Consider the following 18,413-nt stretch of genomic DNA (forward strand, 5'->3'; position numbering starts at 1 on the left):
TAAAGTAGCAATGACAGACAACCTCTCATTTTAACAATGGCAGCCACTTTTGTGTATTAAATTGTCAGCCGAAATGTACAAAACTCTCTTGAGAAATTCCACTAGTGTTAGTCAAAACTCTTTTGGCTTCCTGTGAAATTCCTCAGATGTTTCATTCCCTTTGAATTTCACTTTAGGCAAAATCCAATAACAACCCAGGAGTGTTCATAACCAAGCTAAGAAATTTCACGTTTTACTGAAACTCTTTGGAAGCCTGAAAATTCTGCAGGGCTTTGTGTGCAATGCGGGAGGGATGAATGAGTGAAAGAGAGAGCTAGAGATTAATTCTGCATTTTGCCTTAAACAAAATTTCAGAGGCAATCATAGAATTATCTCACATGATAATCTTTCTCCCTCCTTTGGAGTCTTCCAAAAGGCACCGATATTGAAGTTTTGGCAATAAACAAATGTATTTAAATGTAATCAATCCATAAATCAGTTAAAAACCAGGTCATTAATCAACTAAACATCTTTAATTTGCTAGTAACCCTGAGGCAGACTAAAGGAATACAGATGTACAGATTTCTGAAGCAAGTGCTTTGGGCTTCTTAATAACATTCTCCAAGATGCATTGGGCGGGGGAGAATATATTTTTTTCAAAGTGAAAGCAAGAGAGAATAAAACGTAGATTCTCTTTAGAGAAAGAGACAATCTACTGAGGAGAGGGATGTGATATCTTAAAAAAGGGGGGAGACCAAATTGGACAGGAGTGTCTAGACATAAAGACTCAAGCCTGAGAAATTCTATTGTGCAAGTGAACCTTAACACCGGTGGCTTTGATAAAAGCAAATGGCTATATGGAAAGACCCAGCCATACAATACCATGAAAGGAAGAATAATACTGGCTTTTACATCTCACCTATGCCCTTGAGTTCCCTTACAGCTTTGGGGAAAGAATAATCTATGAGTGTACATGCTTTCCTGTCTTTTTCTTTCAGAATTCAGATTGTGCTTTATATTCAGCCTGGGAGGTATTGCTTGGGTTGGGTCTGGAAGAACTGCGTCCAGGTACTGGCTCATTAGGGATTCAGTACTGGGCCTTAGTCAGAAGATCACTTCTCCAACACTGAGTTATAACTGTTGTCTGAAGTTCACAAACCCTTATTCATTTAAATCAGAGGTGGAAAACTTCTGGGAACTCAGGGGCTGAAACTTCATTTCTAATCCACAAAGGATGCATCTTCCAGTGAGAACAACAACAACAACAACAACCACAACAACAACAACCGTCTTCAGAAACATATGCCTTGTCTGAAGTTACAGCCACAATTCTGTCCTATTGGCTAAAGCTGTCATAGATTTGTCATTATACTGCAGTGAACCCACATAAGACTGCCCTAAAATTTGACTGAATGAGATTGTTGCCTTAGCCAGAAGATTTTGCCAGGTGACAGCACACTCTTAGAGAAAAGAGAAGTTACATTACATGGCCAAGCCAACAAACTACGCTAGCTTGCTGCATTCAAATCTGGTTGAGAATGTTGTCCTAGCCCCAAAGTTGAAGTAAAATTCATGTGTGTTTGCCTCTTATTCATTGAGGTAGCAAAACACCTAGAGTCAAAATATGAATCCATGCAACCATTCAGACCCATTGAATACACTAAAGCCACCCCCTGCCTCCAATCCATTGTTGTACACAATTACTAAGGACTTCATCACACGAGAGCATCTATCCACTTTAAATCAAGTTGCTTCCTACTGCAGAATTCCAGGGTTTGTACTTTAGTGAGGTCCAGGACTTCTGACTGAGCAGTTTAAAGCCCCCTCCCTAAATTACTAATTTCTGCAGCTGGCAGCAACTAGATTTAAAGTAGATAGATGCTCTAGTGTGATGAAGTCCTATAGTTGCCATGCACAGTTTGTCCCAAATCCAAAAAATCCCTGTGCTCTTAGCACATAAACACATTACATTTTTGAACCCCAGGCATAGAGCAGAATGTTCAACTTACGAAGCACTGCATTTGAAATCAATCCATTTAAAAGCCCACATTGTACTTCAGAACAATCACCTTCTCAATCATACAAGTGTTATTTCATAAGATGGTCTCTCCTATTTCTCCATGATCTTCCCATCCTAAATCCACTGGGTTTGATAGATAACTTTTTGTCTGACTGACATCATGGGTCTCTGTGTGTGCAAGTCTATGAATGTCTTCCGGAGCAAACAGACTAAGAAAGGTAACCTTGCCTTTCTTCTCACTTATGTAGTGCTCTGGGCATGAGCTTCTAATCTCATACATCATTATTCCCAGCCTGCTACACTGATTCCACAAAGTCAACTCACAGCCTTAATACAAAGAGAAGTGGAAGCAAATGAGATATTATTGTGACTCCTTTTTCCTTGGCTTGACACTTTTGTGGACATGAGTCCCCTTTCCCCTCCTTTATTTTTTTAAAAAGCACTGCCACAACATAAACTGCTTTCCCTCACTTTGAAAAGAAATTTCTACTGGCCTGATCCCCAGGAGAGTCAAGATTAATTTGTCATCAAAACTCTATGATTTATAAGACCTGAGGTTTTTGTCCATTGCCCAATTCTTATTTATTTATTTATTTACAGTATTTATATTCCACCCTTCTCACCCCGAAGGGGACTCAGGGCGGATTACAATGAACACATATATGGCAAACATTCAATGCCAACAGACAAACAACATACAGTATAGACAGACACAGAGGCATTTAACTTTTTTTCCAGCTTCATGATTCCGGCTACAGGGGGAGCTGTTGCTTCACTGTCCACTAGTGGCTGTACTTCCTCATTCCTCGTGTTTTGCTGGCAGTTTTATGATGTTGTAAATTAGTTAAATTAGCCTCCCTCATAAAGCATACCTAAATTTCCCTACTGACAGATGCAACTGTCTTTCGGGGCTGCATAGGTCAACAGCAAGCTGGGCTATTTAATGGTCGGGGGCTTAACCCGACCCGGGCTTCGAACTCATGACCTCTCGGTCAGTAGTGATTTATTGCAGCTGATTACTAGCCAGCTGCGCCACTGCTCTTTTCTAGGGTTTTGAGTGGTCTTTCCTCCTTGGAATTGCTTACATCCGTAACTTTCAGCCAAACATTTTATCCTACTTTTCCATGTTATGCATTACTTCGTTTACATAGTTGTCATCACTGCACAAGCACTCTTTGGGATATTAGTGGGAGGAGACTAGTATCTGCAAACTAGTGGTTATTTGATTCACACAGTGGAAACTGAAAAATCATGGATTGTTGTGTGTATGTGTATTGTGTTTATGGCATCCATGGGCATACCTCCACTGACCACTTAGGTCAGTGTTAATGTGATCAGCCCTACAGTGGCTAAATGCCACATGGGGGCTGATCTGGATTCATCTGGGTTAAACAAATGTAAGAAAAAACTCAGCTCTTGAAGCAGAGACCAGGTTTCTCCCTGGGATATGACCAGTTGAGACAGCTGAGCTGGTTCCAAACACAACTGGTCACAACTACCTCAATAGTCATCCTATACTCACCAGGTTTAAGCAACCCAGGGACATGGGTTGACTGGCCCCTCGCCCTCCCCATGTTCTGGACTCTTACCTTACTCTTGTGGTGTAGCAACTTTCTGGTGGGTCTTGTGACTGGGAAAGAAGCCTGGGAGGAAGGAGGGGGAGACATTTCTGCCTCCCATTCCTAGCCTTCTTCATGAACGATGAGACCCATTAGAAGGTTGCTTGACCCCATGGAGTAAACTAGATGTCCATGTCATGGCTGTAGCCCGACACAATGCAGGGGAGTTCCTATCCAGACACAACGTGGTCCTAATACAGATGACAGATGGCTCACTTTACATGCCAGTGTAGAAGGGCCCTGTAAACATGCAATGATATACAAGTCTATTCAACAGTAAGGACCATTGAGTTTATTGGGGCTTATTTCTAGGGTCAAGAGATGCCATTTATATATAAAAAACCATTAACAGTTGTACCAATAGTTGTAAGTTGCCGTTGTGTGTTTTTAAATAATTTCTAGTTTATGGTGACCCTGTCACATTTTTTTCTCACAAGATAGATTGAAAAGTGGTTTACTTTTTCCTTCCTCTAAGTCTGTATTGAGGCAATGTTGACAGCAGAATCAGACCTGATTTGCACACGTCTGCTGTTCACATGGCGCACCAGTAAGGTAAAGGTTTCCCCTGACATTAAGTCCAGTCATGTCTGACTCTGGGGGTTGGTGCTCATCTCCATTTCTAAGCCAAAGAGCCGGTGTTGTCCGTAGACACCTCCAAGGTCATGTGGCTGGCAAGACTGCATGGAGCGCCGTTACCTTCCCGCCGGAGCAGTACCTATTGATCTACTCACATTGGCATGCTTTCAAACTGCTAGGTTGGCAGGAGTAGCATCCCCTTTTCTCTGCACTCATCAGTGATGCCATCAGGTCATTTGGTGGTGCAGAATTCTTCTTTGTAAGGAAATGCTCTCATCTCCCTGTCCCCTCCCTATGGCGACATGACTGTTATCAGATTACCTTTATTTACTGCAAATGGCTAAAATAAACTGATTGGTGCACCCTCCTGTAGACATTTTGCTTTAGCCAATTACCCTAGTTATCTAAAAAGGCAGGGGAGTTATTCAGCTTTTGCTGAGTATTTGAGGTTTCTCCAATGGATTACTTAAATACGTTTCTGATCTCTTCTGTAGTGTCATTGATTCTAATGTGTTTATGGATAGCACTAGTGGCCCCATCTAAGAGAATTTCCTATAGGTTTATTTACAATAGCAGAACAGGCAGAACAGGGAGAACAGGCTTCAGTCCTTGGGCAGATCCTTTAATATAAAGAGGGAGATGGAAAACCCAGTTTTTGGCATTGGCAGTACAGGCTCTTTTATTGCAATTGATTTGTTTTGATCACAAAAGAAGCAACTGCCAGAGGAAATCCTTTAGTATCCAGCAACAGACCCTGAATGGCATTTAAAAATTGTAGAGAGTATCATGAGAGTCCGAGGTGGGAAAATCCCTTTCTCATACTCTATGGGACTCTCTCACCTTTTGTCCACAGCAAGGTCAAGCTGAGTAATTGAAAGCAGCCGTCTGTGGTGACTTTTTCAGCAAGGCAAGCAATGAAAAAGACATTTTCTCAATGTACACAGATGCTGTGATCCAGAAGAATGAGCACGACACACACAAGTGATAGCATATCCACACCCATTGCCTCTCCTGTTCAACACACACATTCTCTACAAACCATATCAGATTGAGTTTATATTTCAGAAGTCTTCCAAAGATGACCTTTTAAAGCTGCTCAAGTTTTACAAAGCACTAGGGGCAGAATGCTTTTTTGAAAAAAGAAAGAAAGAAAGAAGCAATTGCCAGAAAAAGTAATTCACTACTGTACAGCAGATTCTTAATCTGTCACTTCCATATAACAAACATGATCAAAATCCTCATATTATATTTGTCTTAGGATACCAAAATTGAGCTCTAATGATGAGCAAAGTCAAACATCTTCATTCTAAAAGCAAACAAACTTATAGTAAATATAGGCAAGTAGTCAAAGGGCTTTCTCTACAACACGGTTATACTGCAATTCTAATCATATTTACCTTAGGTAGAATTCACTGAATGTAATAGCTTGCAGTCCTATACCTAGTTATGTGAAAGCATGGTACATCTAATTCAATAAAATTCTTTCCAATTAGATGCTGGTATAGGACTCGACATAAACTGATTTAAGATCAAGGGTGTTATCACACCAGCCTGTTCTCTCATCGTGTTTGTGTGTGTGTGTGTGTGTACACGTGTATGATGGACAGGTACAGGAAGGAAAAATGAGGGCATTGCCTCTCAAATGGAATCTGGAGCACCAAATGAAATTTTGTTTCAGTGCCCAAATTTCAGACATTGTACAAATGAGATTTTGAAAACTCTTCACACTAATTTTTTTATGAGCCTACATTCCCTTGCTAACTTGTTTTTATTTCTAAAACCTTAGCTGAAGGTTTAAATTACTACTGTGCTAGACATTGGGATACTGAAATAAAATTTGCAGCAGCATTCTTAATAGTCATGTGTGTGAAATTAGTTCCTGTCATGTATCCTGCTTCTTTCATGTCTTCCATTTCTTCTGAAACACAAAACAGACCTGTTTGACGTGAAAGTCTGCTTTCGTGTTGAGCCGAAATTGCCTCCTTACCTGCATGTAGGCAGGCCTGGAGCTAGGCTGCAGGCACACTCTGGGCCTGCCTACAGGCTCCGCCACACACACACACAATCAGAGAGTGTGGCGGGGCATGTGTGGTGGCTGGCGGGGCCTGCATGCATGCTCCATGTCTGCCTGCAGCTGAGCGCCTTACTCCAGAGAAGTGTGATGACTCATGGGCCTTGTAGTCCTGTTCCTAGTACTATGGTGGCAGATGAAGAGGAAAACATGGGATTTCCGCCGTTTCAACCAGAGTCGGAGCCTCTCCACCTGGAGGATGTTTGCCCTCCAGAAGTTAGCCAAACAGGCCTTGGGCAGAATTCCCCCCCGTTTCCCCAGAGGGACAATTATAATAGAGATAGAGGAGTCAGGGAGGCTAATCGCCGGAGCCTGAGAATCGCTGCCAAACAACTAGCTGATTAGGTCTGCTTCCCTTGGGAAATTCTAAGGAGTCATGCATCTGGACAGAGTTGGGTTTCGCTTCTCGTTCTCTAGGGAAAGTGTTCTGTTGGCGGGAAAACGAGACCCTATATAGGGGTTTTGCCGCAAGGGGAACCTTGCGGAGTCAATTGATCAGCTTGAGGAGAGAGATCGTGTGTGGACTTCGTAACCCCAGTTCCTTGCTTCCCGGATCAAGTTCCAAGCCTGCCTTGTTTCGCGTTTTGCCACGGACCTTGCTTCATGCTTCATGCTTCATGTTTGCCTCGTTCCAAGTCTTTGATCTAGCCAAGAATCAAGTTTATTTTCCAGCCTTGTTGTCAAGCTACATTGGACTTTAAAGACTCTGTCATTTCCCCACACTATTGCTTGGCAAAGTGTGTGTTTCGGTCAAGTGGATTAAAACTTTGAACTCTAATATCTTATATTGGACAATACATTTATGGACTATAATTGACCTCATCTGAAAGGTCTGCTTCTGAACTATATTCTTCACTTGTTTTTATTGACTTTATATATTTCTTTAATAAAGATATTAGATAGATTCTGGCCTCTGTGTAAGGTTATTGGTCCTCTGCAGCCTGGGTCCTGACAAGAAGCAACAGCAGGTGCCAGATCAGCAGCGGCCCTAGGTTTTTTCATTATGTGCCCCCCCCCCGAAATTAGCCCCCCCCCCCCAACTTACTGGCGGCAGCGGCGGCGGCGCACTCTCCAGCCGCAGAACTCCAGGAAGTCCTTGCTATTCTCGTAAGATCTTGCAAAATCTCACAGAAATCTCATGAAATCTTGTGAGAATAGCAAGTACTTCCTTGTTCCGCGGTGAGCAACCCAATGGTTGCCACCGCCGCGATAGCACCCAGCAAGGACTGCGCCCGAAGTGGCGGCTTCAAGGGCTTCCATTACGAACCGGCCCTGTGCCAGATAAGAAGTATGCCAGGAAGGGGAGACAGTGGGTGGGAGGCCCCCCCCCCAATGGTCTGAATTTTGGGGCCCTGTTCCCCCTCCCCAAATTTCAGGAGCCTCTGGAAAATGGATCGGGGCCCCCAACGAAAGCTGGGAACAAAATCGGGCAAGGTTTATCCTGAAAGCACAATACTAATTCTTAGTGTGGAACAGCCCTCATTAACCCACTGCAGCTACAATGAGGAATGTACAGAATTGTTTAAAATTTAGTTCATTACTATGAGTAGAGGGAAGCCCATCTTTGATCAGAGGCACTTTTGTTTCAGTGCTTCTAGTCGTACCTCATAGGCAGGTTCTGGATGGTGGTACTTGGGGATAGCTGCCCCTCCGAAAAAGGAGCTTTTACATGGCATCCCACAAGGTGCCATTCTATCCCCAAAGCCTTTTAACATTTCTATAAAACCACTAGAAGAGATCATCAGGAGGCATATGGCAGGGTGCTATCTATGCTGATGAACCCCAAATATATTTCAGCTAAGAACAATGTGTATCCTCTGAATGAAATCCTGTAGGAGGTAGTGAGCTGGATGAATTTTAAAAAATGAAACATGAAAGAGTTTTTTTTAAAAAATGTAGACACAAGCAGAGTAATACAAATCTCAATAATGAAATTCCACTTACATTTTCACTCAATATAATGTATCGTATTTACTTAACCTTACCAATCCCAATTCCATGCTTATCAACCACTTGTATCTAACAGTCCCCCCTCTTTTGCCCCCTACCCAGTGGGAACAATTTTATCTTCAATTTGATTATTATTTGATAGATTATTTCAATAGATTGTAAAGAGAGTGTGATTTAGTTCTTTATATTTTTTTCCCTTTTACTTTAGTTATCAGAGTTTCCCATTTCGACTCCCAATTCCATTTACAACCTGTTGTGTATTTCATCCTCCTTTCAAAAATATAATCCTGGAGCCAAGGCTCTAGCCTGGGGGGGGGGGATTAGGGGTTCAACCCCCCCCCCCCCAAAAAAAAAACATTTGTCAGGTTTTTTAAAAACAAAAACAAAAAAACTGATTTACTCATGAATTTAAATGATTGATCAAATCCCCATGTGTGTCCACTGAAGTCTATCTGTCTTGAGTGTCCACTGAAGTTTATCAATGGAACCTGATTTTTAAATTATTTTGCATTGTGGAACTACTCTTCATGATTTGCTAAAAAAAAGTTTCACCCCCACCCTCCCAAAAATTTTCTGGCTATGGTCCTGCCTGGAGCACGCTGTCTGTTAAGTATTCAAACTATTTCTGCTTTTTCCAGCTTGAGACTACTATTGCTTGGGCTGCTTCTATCTTATGTTTAATGATATCTGACCATTTGTTAGTGCTGCTCTTACACTCAATTTTCTGATTAAAAATACCCTTTTATTCAGCTCTACTTTTTCCCTTAATATTTCTTCCATCTCTTTATTTTATTATAAAATTTGTGTATCATTTCATAGTCTCACCACATATGCATAAAAGAGCCAATTTTGCTGCATTTGTGACAACTTAGTTTTGACAATGATTTCATTATATCAGCTTAATGAAACAAGAAAGAGGTGCTTGCCATCAAGAGTCCTAATCTGGGGATGGAGGTGTGTCATCTTGTTCTGGATGAGGTTACACTCCCTTCTGAAATACTATGTTCACAGTTTGGGAGTATTCCTGGATTTGTCTCTCCAAACATCAGCCCAGGTAGATGTGACAGTCAGGAGTATTTACTACCAGCTTCTGTTGGCATAACAGCTGCACTCCTTCCTAGGATTGGAGAACCTAAAGTTGGTAGTGAATGTGCTGGTAATCTCCAGGTTGGACTTCTGCAACATGCTTTACATTGGGCTACCTCTGTATCAAGTTTGGAAACTCCAATTAGTTCAAGACACAGCAGCCAGATTGGTTACAGGAACATCCAGAAGTGAGCATATTACACCTATATTTCAGTCATTTCACTGGTGGCCAATTAGTTTCAGGGCAAAGTGTTTTTTTAACCTTTAAATCCTTACATGGTTTTGGTCCAGGTTACCTACAAGTTACCATCTACAGGTCAATCTGCCCCAAAGGGGCAGCTACTCCATCCAGCCATAACCTGAATGGTAATCATCACCCGGCTGCTCAATGGCTGTGAAATGATCCAATAGCTAAATCAGCTTTCAGAATTTAAGAGTTAATTGAAGACATATCTCTTCTGGCTGGTATACCCAGTCAATTGTTAACTAAGACATTTAACTGCAACATTCACACTGGCTTCCAACTGACAAAGAACTCTTCTCACACCATGGACTCTCCACAGATATATATTAACCTTCCTTGCCTAGTTTCTCCTTGCCTCACAACCTCCGAGGATGCCTGCCATAGATGTGGGTGAAACGTCAGGAGAGAATACTTCTGGAACATGGCCGTACAGCCCGGAATACATACAACAACCCTAAGACATTAAAACTCATGTCCTGTGTTTATTGTATTTTAGGTTGTTCAGTGTATTTTAATGCATGTATTTCATAGAAATATATTTTAACATATCTATTTTCTTTAATGTTTTATGAAGTGTTTTAACTGTGTTGTGCCCTGTCTCAAACCACAAGCAGAGGCAGTTAAGAAATAAAATAATTGTTCATATTCATATTATAATTATTATGATTGTCTTTGGTTCATGTCTTAAAAATGACATAGATTTCCAGAGTTCAAGCTGTGCATGCACAAATTATATTTATTAAACAATTATAGTCTATAGTGATACAGCTGGAACTCTGGAAACTCAAGCACCCAGAATTTTCCCAGCAAGCATATTAGTGGGGTTTTGGAGGATTTGGGGAACAGTTGTTCAAGAGAATAAGTTTTCGATTTTCTGGAGACTTCACATAGATGATCAGATTGTCTTAGATTTTTAAATGTACCTAAATATATCAATTTCTTCATATTTGGGATTAAAAAAATTGATATACATGCCATTGTTAAAAAGGTAAAGGTTTCCCCGGATGTTAAGTCCAGTCATGACTGACTCTGGGGGGTTTGTGCTCATCTCCATTTATAAGCCGAAGAGCCAGCATTGTCTGTAGATACCTCCAAGGTCATGTGGCCGGCATGACTGCATGGAGCGCCGTTACCTTCCCAGTACCTATTGATCTACTCACATTGGCATGTTTTCGAACTGCTAGGTTGGAAGAAGCTGGAGCTAACAGCGGCCGCTCAAGCTGCTCCTGGGGTTTGAACCTAGGACCTTTTGGTCCGCAAGTTCAGCAGCTCAGTGCTTTAACACACTTCGCCACTCGGGGCTCCTTGTCAATGTTACATATGTGTTAAATACAACTCCATACTGTGAAACTAGGAGACAAAGAAATAGGCCACCTGGACTATCAGCTTCAGGGAATCATACTCTCCCTGAAGACTTGAGGTAGGGAATAACTGGAATCAGAATCTTAATTCCTATTCTTTAAAATCACGCTTTCTCTTGAATCCAGTGATTTTACTTCCACTTTTTGTTTTCCTACCTTCTGCCATGTACTTTTGTGGGACCGAGCTATACAGCAGAATGCTCACTGCATTTTCAGAATATTAAATGATAAAAGAAACACAGCTTTTGATCTGCCAAGACAAATGTCACCCATATAGCATTTATAGCTGTCTACCAGAAACCATTGGTGAGCACCCTTTGGGTTCGGTTGCTTAATGAATTACAAATCCACCTAATACATAGTAGCATTACCTAGCCCACATTTGACTAGTTTGCTTGCAGAATGGATTGCTAACATCCCATTTCCAGAGCATCCAGACTGTTGTTATAGCTATTGCTTAAGATACATTCAGTGTCCCTTAGACCGCTACAATGGGACTACCAGTAGCTATTTCCTAGCTATACAGTGGTTACATGAATCAGCCCTCAATCATATTCCTACTCCTTTGCGGAGGAAAAAAAACTATAATTTCTCTCCATCAGGATCTCAAAGAATCTCAGCTCTACAAACATGATTTGAAAGAGCCAAATCCATATCTGTCACGTATTGCACTCTGGTTTCCAAGGAAACAAACACTTTGTGCAGGGATAAAAAAGATCTCAGGAGTAACAGAATGGGTAGGAGAAAAGCTTGAAAGGAATCCCTGGTTTTCCAGCTTGCTCACTAATTAGGAATATAAATTAAGAGACTTATAGCTTTCTAATGACTGTATAACTGGGATCCATTTGCAACCGGCCCCTGCAGATGAAAGTGACAAACACTGTAAGGAACTGATAAAGAGCCTTCCTGTTTGGGAGCCTTTCGTTGATAAAGATGTTCAATCAAGCACCATATTAAGCACTGGGATAAGGAGCAGGAAAATGTGCGGAGCATAATGGCATCATCAGCATATAATAGCAACTCCCAGACAGATTTATCCAGGAAAATATTGCATTAGGCCCTGAAGTATTTAAAGCTGCAATACAACAAAATAATATTCCCTCTGTCTTAGAAAAACAAAAAACAAAATAAAAAAGCACTCAGCCTGAATGGAAGGCAGAAAAGAAGTGGGAGTACAATGAGATTGTTTTATTTATTTGTTTAAGAAGCCAACACACTGCTGAGTAGAAATGACTAGAAATAATCTACCAACTTTTTCTCTGCTTTTCATTTATTCTATTGTAAGCACAGGCCATCTCAAATTTTGAGGATTTGTTAGATCTTAACTTCACTTCAGCTCAAATGGTGAGACATTTTAAACAAGAGAGAGAGAGGTTTGTGTCTCCTCATAATATTTATTTACATCATTTTTACCCCGTCTTTATCGACCCCAGAGGGGACTCAAGATGGCTTACAAATCCGGCAAAAATTCAATGCCGTACAGGTAAACAATTAAACACATCTCATCAAAATATAAACAATCTAAATATATAAGCAATTAAAACACAACTATTTTTATTAACAGATAAATCAATTAACAGACTAAAGCCATATAAAATGCCGAGTCATGATCTCATGTCCAAATTGTTTTCTAAATATGAAAACGTTTTGCTGTCTGAGGCAAAGGACACGGTGGTGCCCACTCCTGTTAAAGCAACTGAATTTTCAACCCTACCAGTGAGATAGTATCATTCATGACACATACATGACACATGTATATCAGATTCGGAAAGGAGGCATTATGACACAGATCTTGCTTATTCAATACTTTGATTTTACCAACTGGCACATGAAACAAATGCCCAATTACCATAATGGTAGAATATAGGCTGAGTATATACAGGGACCAGAGTTTTCTGCTTCATATAGCAAGGCAAACAGCATCAAAATCTCAAAATGCTGTTCTGTTGAAGGCAAAGTCTGATTGTCTCAATGCATCCGTCTAAGCTAGCACTTGAGCAGTGACAAAGACTTTGACTTCTGACATCCTTTTAACATTCCTCTTTTGCAGCAGCAATAGACCCCAAGTCTCTTAACAGACTACTCCCAAGTCCAAGGTCTGACACACAGTATTTATTTCTCTGTTTGCTGACTTTGAAATGCAGCATAAAGAAAACAAAGGGATTGAAGGTCTCTAAACTCCTGTTAAAAGGATGTTGCTATCAGAGCTACCTGTTCAGGACTAAAGCCAATAAGTCACTTGGGTGGGTTTTTTAAAAAACGGAAAAACAAAAAATCCCTACCTTTACTTTCAGAAGTTTGGTTTCCCAAATGTGTTAACAAGCTAACCCTTCTGACATCATACGTGGAAGTCATTTTTATTAGCGGCTTATGGTCAGTTCATGCTTTTTTGCTGTTTTCTAGGACTGCCTTGTTCTTGAGTCTTTGACAGCTGTGGGCATAAGAGGATGAGAAAGCTTATCTCTATCACCTAATTAAATCCATACCCTGCAATTAAGAATTTCTGCTTCTTTCACTCACAAAGAGGTCTGTATGCTCCCAATCAAGATCAGAATTTGTATTGGTAAGGAAGATTTAGGCCTTCACTCCAACCCCTGGCCCCAATCTTACATCAGAAAAACTTGAAAACACAAGGAAATCACACTTTCTTTTTTTTAAAAAAGAAAGAAAGAAAGAAAGAAAGAAAGAAAGAAAGAAAGAAAGAAAGAAAGAAAGAAAGAAAGAAAGAAGAGCACAAATAAGCAAGCAACCCTAAATGGTATTTTTACTGTATAATATTGTGTAGCCCCATGTTGCCATGTGGAAGGCTAGGCTACAAAATTCACACACTTCCCTGGAGGGTCCTTGGTTTTTGCAAAGCAAATGGGTCTGAATTCCCCCTCCAAGACTAAACAATCCTTGGCAGGAGCCCAATGCAAGATAACTCCTAATATGTTGTCATTAAGAAAATCAGTTTCTTCCCAGTTATGGTGAAAATTGCAACTAAATACAGGAGAAGGTTGAGCAGATAACACCATTGCCTTTGCTAACCCAAACATCTAATGATCTTGCCCTCTGAGCACTGACTTCGCCCTTGCATAATGCTGCCCCTTTTACATTCATTCTATGTGCATATATAAACCTCAATCCTTTTTATAATTCTAACTAGAATATCTTCATAATGCTGTCCCATTTTACATTCATTCTATGTGCATATATAAACCTGAATCCTTTTTATAATTCTAACTAGAATATCTTCATTGAATCAATGGGATTCATGTATATGTTGATTCACCATTTATAATGTGGGTATGGTTTGACCTTGGAGGTGTCTACGGACAACGCCGGCTCTTTGGCTTAGAAATGGAGATGAGCACCAACCCCCAGAGTCAGACACAACTGAACTTAACATCAGGGGAAACCTTTACCTTTACCTTACCTATGGTAGTTTGACCTACTAATAGGATTTAAGCCACTGACTGTAAAAGTCTGAATACCAGTTACTGGGGAATAACAATAGGAGAACAACAAACATCACAAATTCCAATGCTAGGGGAGTGGGCATTCAAAGCTGATTCACATTGCCTTATTAAAAAAAAATACCATGTATATCAGACTAACTGAGGCTCATTTGCTCCATCCCTGAAAGAGCTTTTTGGTCTGATCAAAACACTTGTGACACTTTGTGAAAACTGAACAAGCTGTCATAGATTCAATGATACAAGCAGAATGATTAGATAAACAGACAACACTCAAAATCATAGTGGAATTTGGATGGAGTCAAGTCATACATTTAGTAGCCAGTGATGGGGAGGGAGGGAATAGATGTTAGACTAGAGAGATTAAATAAAAGCATCCATATGTGAACCAGCAATCATATGTTCATGGAATTAGTTCATACCTTCATCTTGTCCAATTCTGGGCACCGCAATTGAAAGGAGATGTTGACAAGCTGGACAAGCTGGAAAGTGTCCATAGGAGGACAACGAAAATGATCAGGGGTCTGGAGAACAAGCCCTATGAGGAGCGGCTTAAAGAGCTGGGCATGTTTAGCCTGCAGAAGAGAAGGCGGAGAGGAGACATGATAGCCATGTATAAATATGTATAAATATGTATAAATGTATGTATAAATATGTTAGCACTTTGAGAGAGCATCAGATTTCCTAACTTTGTATTAGAAGGCAGTGGAACTTCAAGCGGGCATTCCTTAATCTACGGTATATAAAGAGAGTATCTGGACATACAACTATCTCTTTGCACCTTTAAATAAATGAATTTAAAAGTCCAATTTCCATTCATACATTCATTGTCTACTAGTGGAAAAAGCATTTACTGCCAGATAATAATCTTGTTATTAAAAAATAAATTAAACAAGATAGATGCCTATGACCCTGTTTATCTACCAGTTATTGGGTTATTACTCCTCAAATTCTCCAACCAATTGCTATGATGACATGGGGATTCTTGGATTATAGTCTAAACGATAACTTTTCTGTGTTCTGATATCCAATGCCATCCTTGGAGGGCCATCATATAAGTAGCACCGCAGACTTGTGTATATTGCCCGTATCTATTTTCCTTAAAAATCATTAACAGGCTTGTGAGACCTGAAAGTCAAAAGAAAAAGGCCAACTTTTGAGTGTATTTGGCAAAATTTACTTTATTCATGCTTACCACAATCCCTGGCCCCTTTCCTTGTTTATAGGAAATTATAACAGCTGAAATGACAGCATCTGAGGATATTGCTCAGAATAACATCACACAGAATATTATTCCACTGCAGGAAAAGATGTTGGAAGGAGAAGCACCAAAAGAAGACAGCAACATCACACAGTTAGAGCCTCTGCAAAAGTACCTTCATGTCACATTTCCTGATAAAATCTAAAGGACCACTGGCTTGTCTTCACATCAGGATCTATTGGTTCAGGTAGACTGGATAGCTCTCATGAATGATGACAAACAGTAAGGGAAGGGAAGTACAAGGTTATGTTTGCTGAACTAAATTTAAACTGGATTTACACAACCTCTATCTTTCACAGCTTCCTCTCACATCTGTCTGCTTATATTACTGCAGAGGATAATCCAGTTACCACAAGACATTTTGGATTACAATCCACATGGTTATCTGCCAGGTCAAGCAGAGTCCTGCAATGAAAAGTGTATTTGTAGGATGCCAAGTTTTGGTAAGTTGTCCAGAGGCAATGGTGGCTGACGACTCCAACACATTTTGTTTTTGTTTTTTTGGTTTTTTTAAATAGTTTTTATTGAATTTAAAATTTTTCATACAATAATTACTTTTATCCCATAGCAGATATATAATGTATCATACAATGCTTGCATAATTATTTTATATCTGTTGTTGATTTATATCTACTACAATGTTAACATTTGTCCATCTATATTTCTTCACCACTGTGTATCCCCCCCCCTCCCACCCCGAGCCACTTCTTATATATTGTCCAACCAAAAACTCATTTCTTCCTGATACGGTAGCCCTCCATCCCTTTTTTGAAGTCCTTTCTCAATAAATTTTCCCCATACATCCTCAAAATCATTTTTTTCCATATCCCTCTTTTAACTTTTAATTTGCATGTTAGCTTATCATTTATTGCCAATTTCCATACTTCCTTATACCATTCTTCAATCTGAACATTTATTACTTTTCTCCAGTTCCTTGCTATAAGCATTCTTGCTATTGTCAATAAATTTGTTATTGCTTCTTTTTCTTTTTTATCCATCTTATTGTTATTATAAATTGATAATAATGCAATACCAGGGCTTCTTTCCAGTTTGATGTTTATTATATCCTCTATCTCTTTAAATATTTTATACCAAAATTTCCTTACATATTTACAATGCCACCACATATGTATATATGTTCCCACTTCCTGACAGCCTCTCCAGCAATTTTTTGGATGGTTTTTATTAATATTTGATTTTTTAATGGTGTTAAATACCATTTATACACATTTTGAATGGTAAATCTTCTTTGGGTTTACGTCTGGCATAGTTGGCATAGATGGGATGTTTAAATGCTGTTAGGATATTTAACATCCCATCTGATATTGGAAGCTAAGCAGGGTTATCCCTGAAGGAGAGACCACCAACAAATACCATGCCCAGGAGACTATGTGTCAGAAGGAATGGGAAAACCACCTCTGAATATTCCTTGATTTAAAAAATCCTGTGAAATGCATTGAGTCATCATTAGTCAACAGGTGCCTTGAAGACGCAGACACACATAAGCAGGTTGATGGAGTACTGTTCCTTATCTCCCATAATGAGATGAGAAACTCTCTCCCTTTGTCACACAGAAGACTGGATGACTTGGAAGGCACTGAACAGACTGCTCTGTCACCATGAGATGCAGAGCTAACCTTAAAAAATGGGGCTACAAAGTGGAGTCCATGACATGCGAGTGTGGAGAAGAGCAAACTACAGACCACTTACTACAATGCAGCCTGAGCCGTACCACATGCACAATGGTGGACCTTCTTGCAGTGACACAAGAGGCACTCCAAGTGGCCAGCTTCCGATCGAAAGACATTTAGTATAATGCCAAGTTTTGACTAACTCAACCAGAGAAATCAGCCATAGCAGAGCACTTGATGAACCAACCTGGACACAGTATATTATTTGAGAACACAGAAATGCTTGACCACTCCAACAACTATCATGTCAGACTACACAGAGAAGCCATTGAAATCCACAAGCATGTGGACAACTTCAACAGAAAGGAGGAAACCATGAAAATGAACAAAATCTGGCTACCAGTATTAAAAAACTCAAAAATCAGAACAGTAAATAAGAATCAACACTCTGATACATGGGAACTAGGGGCAGTTAACAAAGAATGCCCTCAGGCAGAAAGTAACTAGCAGATGTAGTCATTCAATGCAAATTAGGGTGATTAACTGGAACATTCACACTGGCAAGAGTTCTTTCCTTACCATGGACTTCCCACAGATATATATATATAAACATTCCTTGCTTAGGTTTTCCATACCTCACAACCTCTGAGGATGCCTGCCATAAATGTGGGTGAAATGTCAGGAGAGAATACTTCTAGAACATGGCCATACAGCCCAGAAAACATACAACAACCAAGTTTTTAACTTTGTGGTTTTTCTATACATTATAACAGTATTCTCAATTTGCTTCTGACACCATAAAAAATCTCCCATGATAATTTTACAAGGCCAATAGTGGGCATAGTATCTGTCTGCATGGAAATCTTTGAATATGTAATTGACAACATAACAGACAGAATGTAGGCTTGTAACATTATCACCCTTTTTATCCTGTATGATTTTAAACATCTTTGCCTGATGAAGAAGCCAGTGAAGCTTTAAAAGCGTGCGTAATGTATTTTATGCTTTGGAATTGGACCAAATAAGGTATCACTGTTTGTGGATATAGGAAATCCAAAGCGAGAGCATCCTCAACAGATGGCTGGCCAGAATGGCTGCTTCATTTAAGCAGCTGTTGCTATTCTACTGCAGACAACAGGATCCGTTTATATCACCTG

The 18,413-nt window shown here is 40.0% G+C and overlaps 2 long non-coding RNA genes across 2 annotated transcripts in view; both read right to left on the reverse strand.

Moving 5' to 3' along the window:
* LOC103280234 (uncharacterized) overlaps positions 1-14,842 on the reverse strand; it is a 203,889-nt gene extending 189,047 nt beyond the window's left edge. The window contains exons 1-2 of the long non-coding RNA XR_010004466.1: positions 14,787-14,842; positions 13,189-13,337 (exon numbers count right to left, since the gene is read on the reverse strand). This is a non-coding gene — a long non-coding RNA (uncharacterized LOC103280234). The remainder of the gene's footprint in view (positions 1-13,188; positions 13,338-14,786) is intronic.
* Positions 14,841-18,413, reverse strand: part of LOC103280232 (uncharacterized) — a 39,232-nt gene continuing 35,659 nt past the window's right edge. The window contains exon 4 of the long non-coding RNA XR_010004470.1: positions 14,841-14,939. This is a non-coding gene — a long non-coding RNA (uncharacterized LOC103280232). The remainder of the gene's footprint in view (positions 14,940-18,413) is intronic.

The sequence above is a fragment of the Anolis carolinensis genome, chromosome 3 (genome assembly GCF_035594765.1).
Source record: "Anolis carolinensis isolate JA03-04 chromosome 3, rAnoCar3.1.pri, whole genome shotgun sequence".
Taxonomy (NCBI): Eukaryota; Metazoa; Chordata; class Lepidosauria; order Squamata; family Dactyloidae; genus Anolis; species Anolis carolinensis.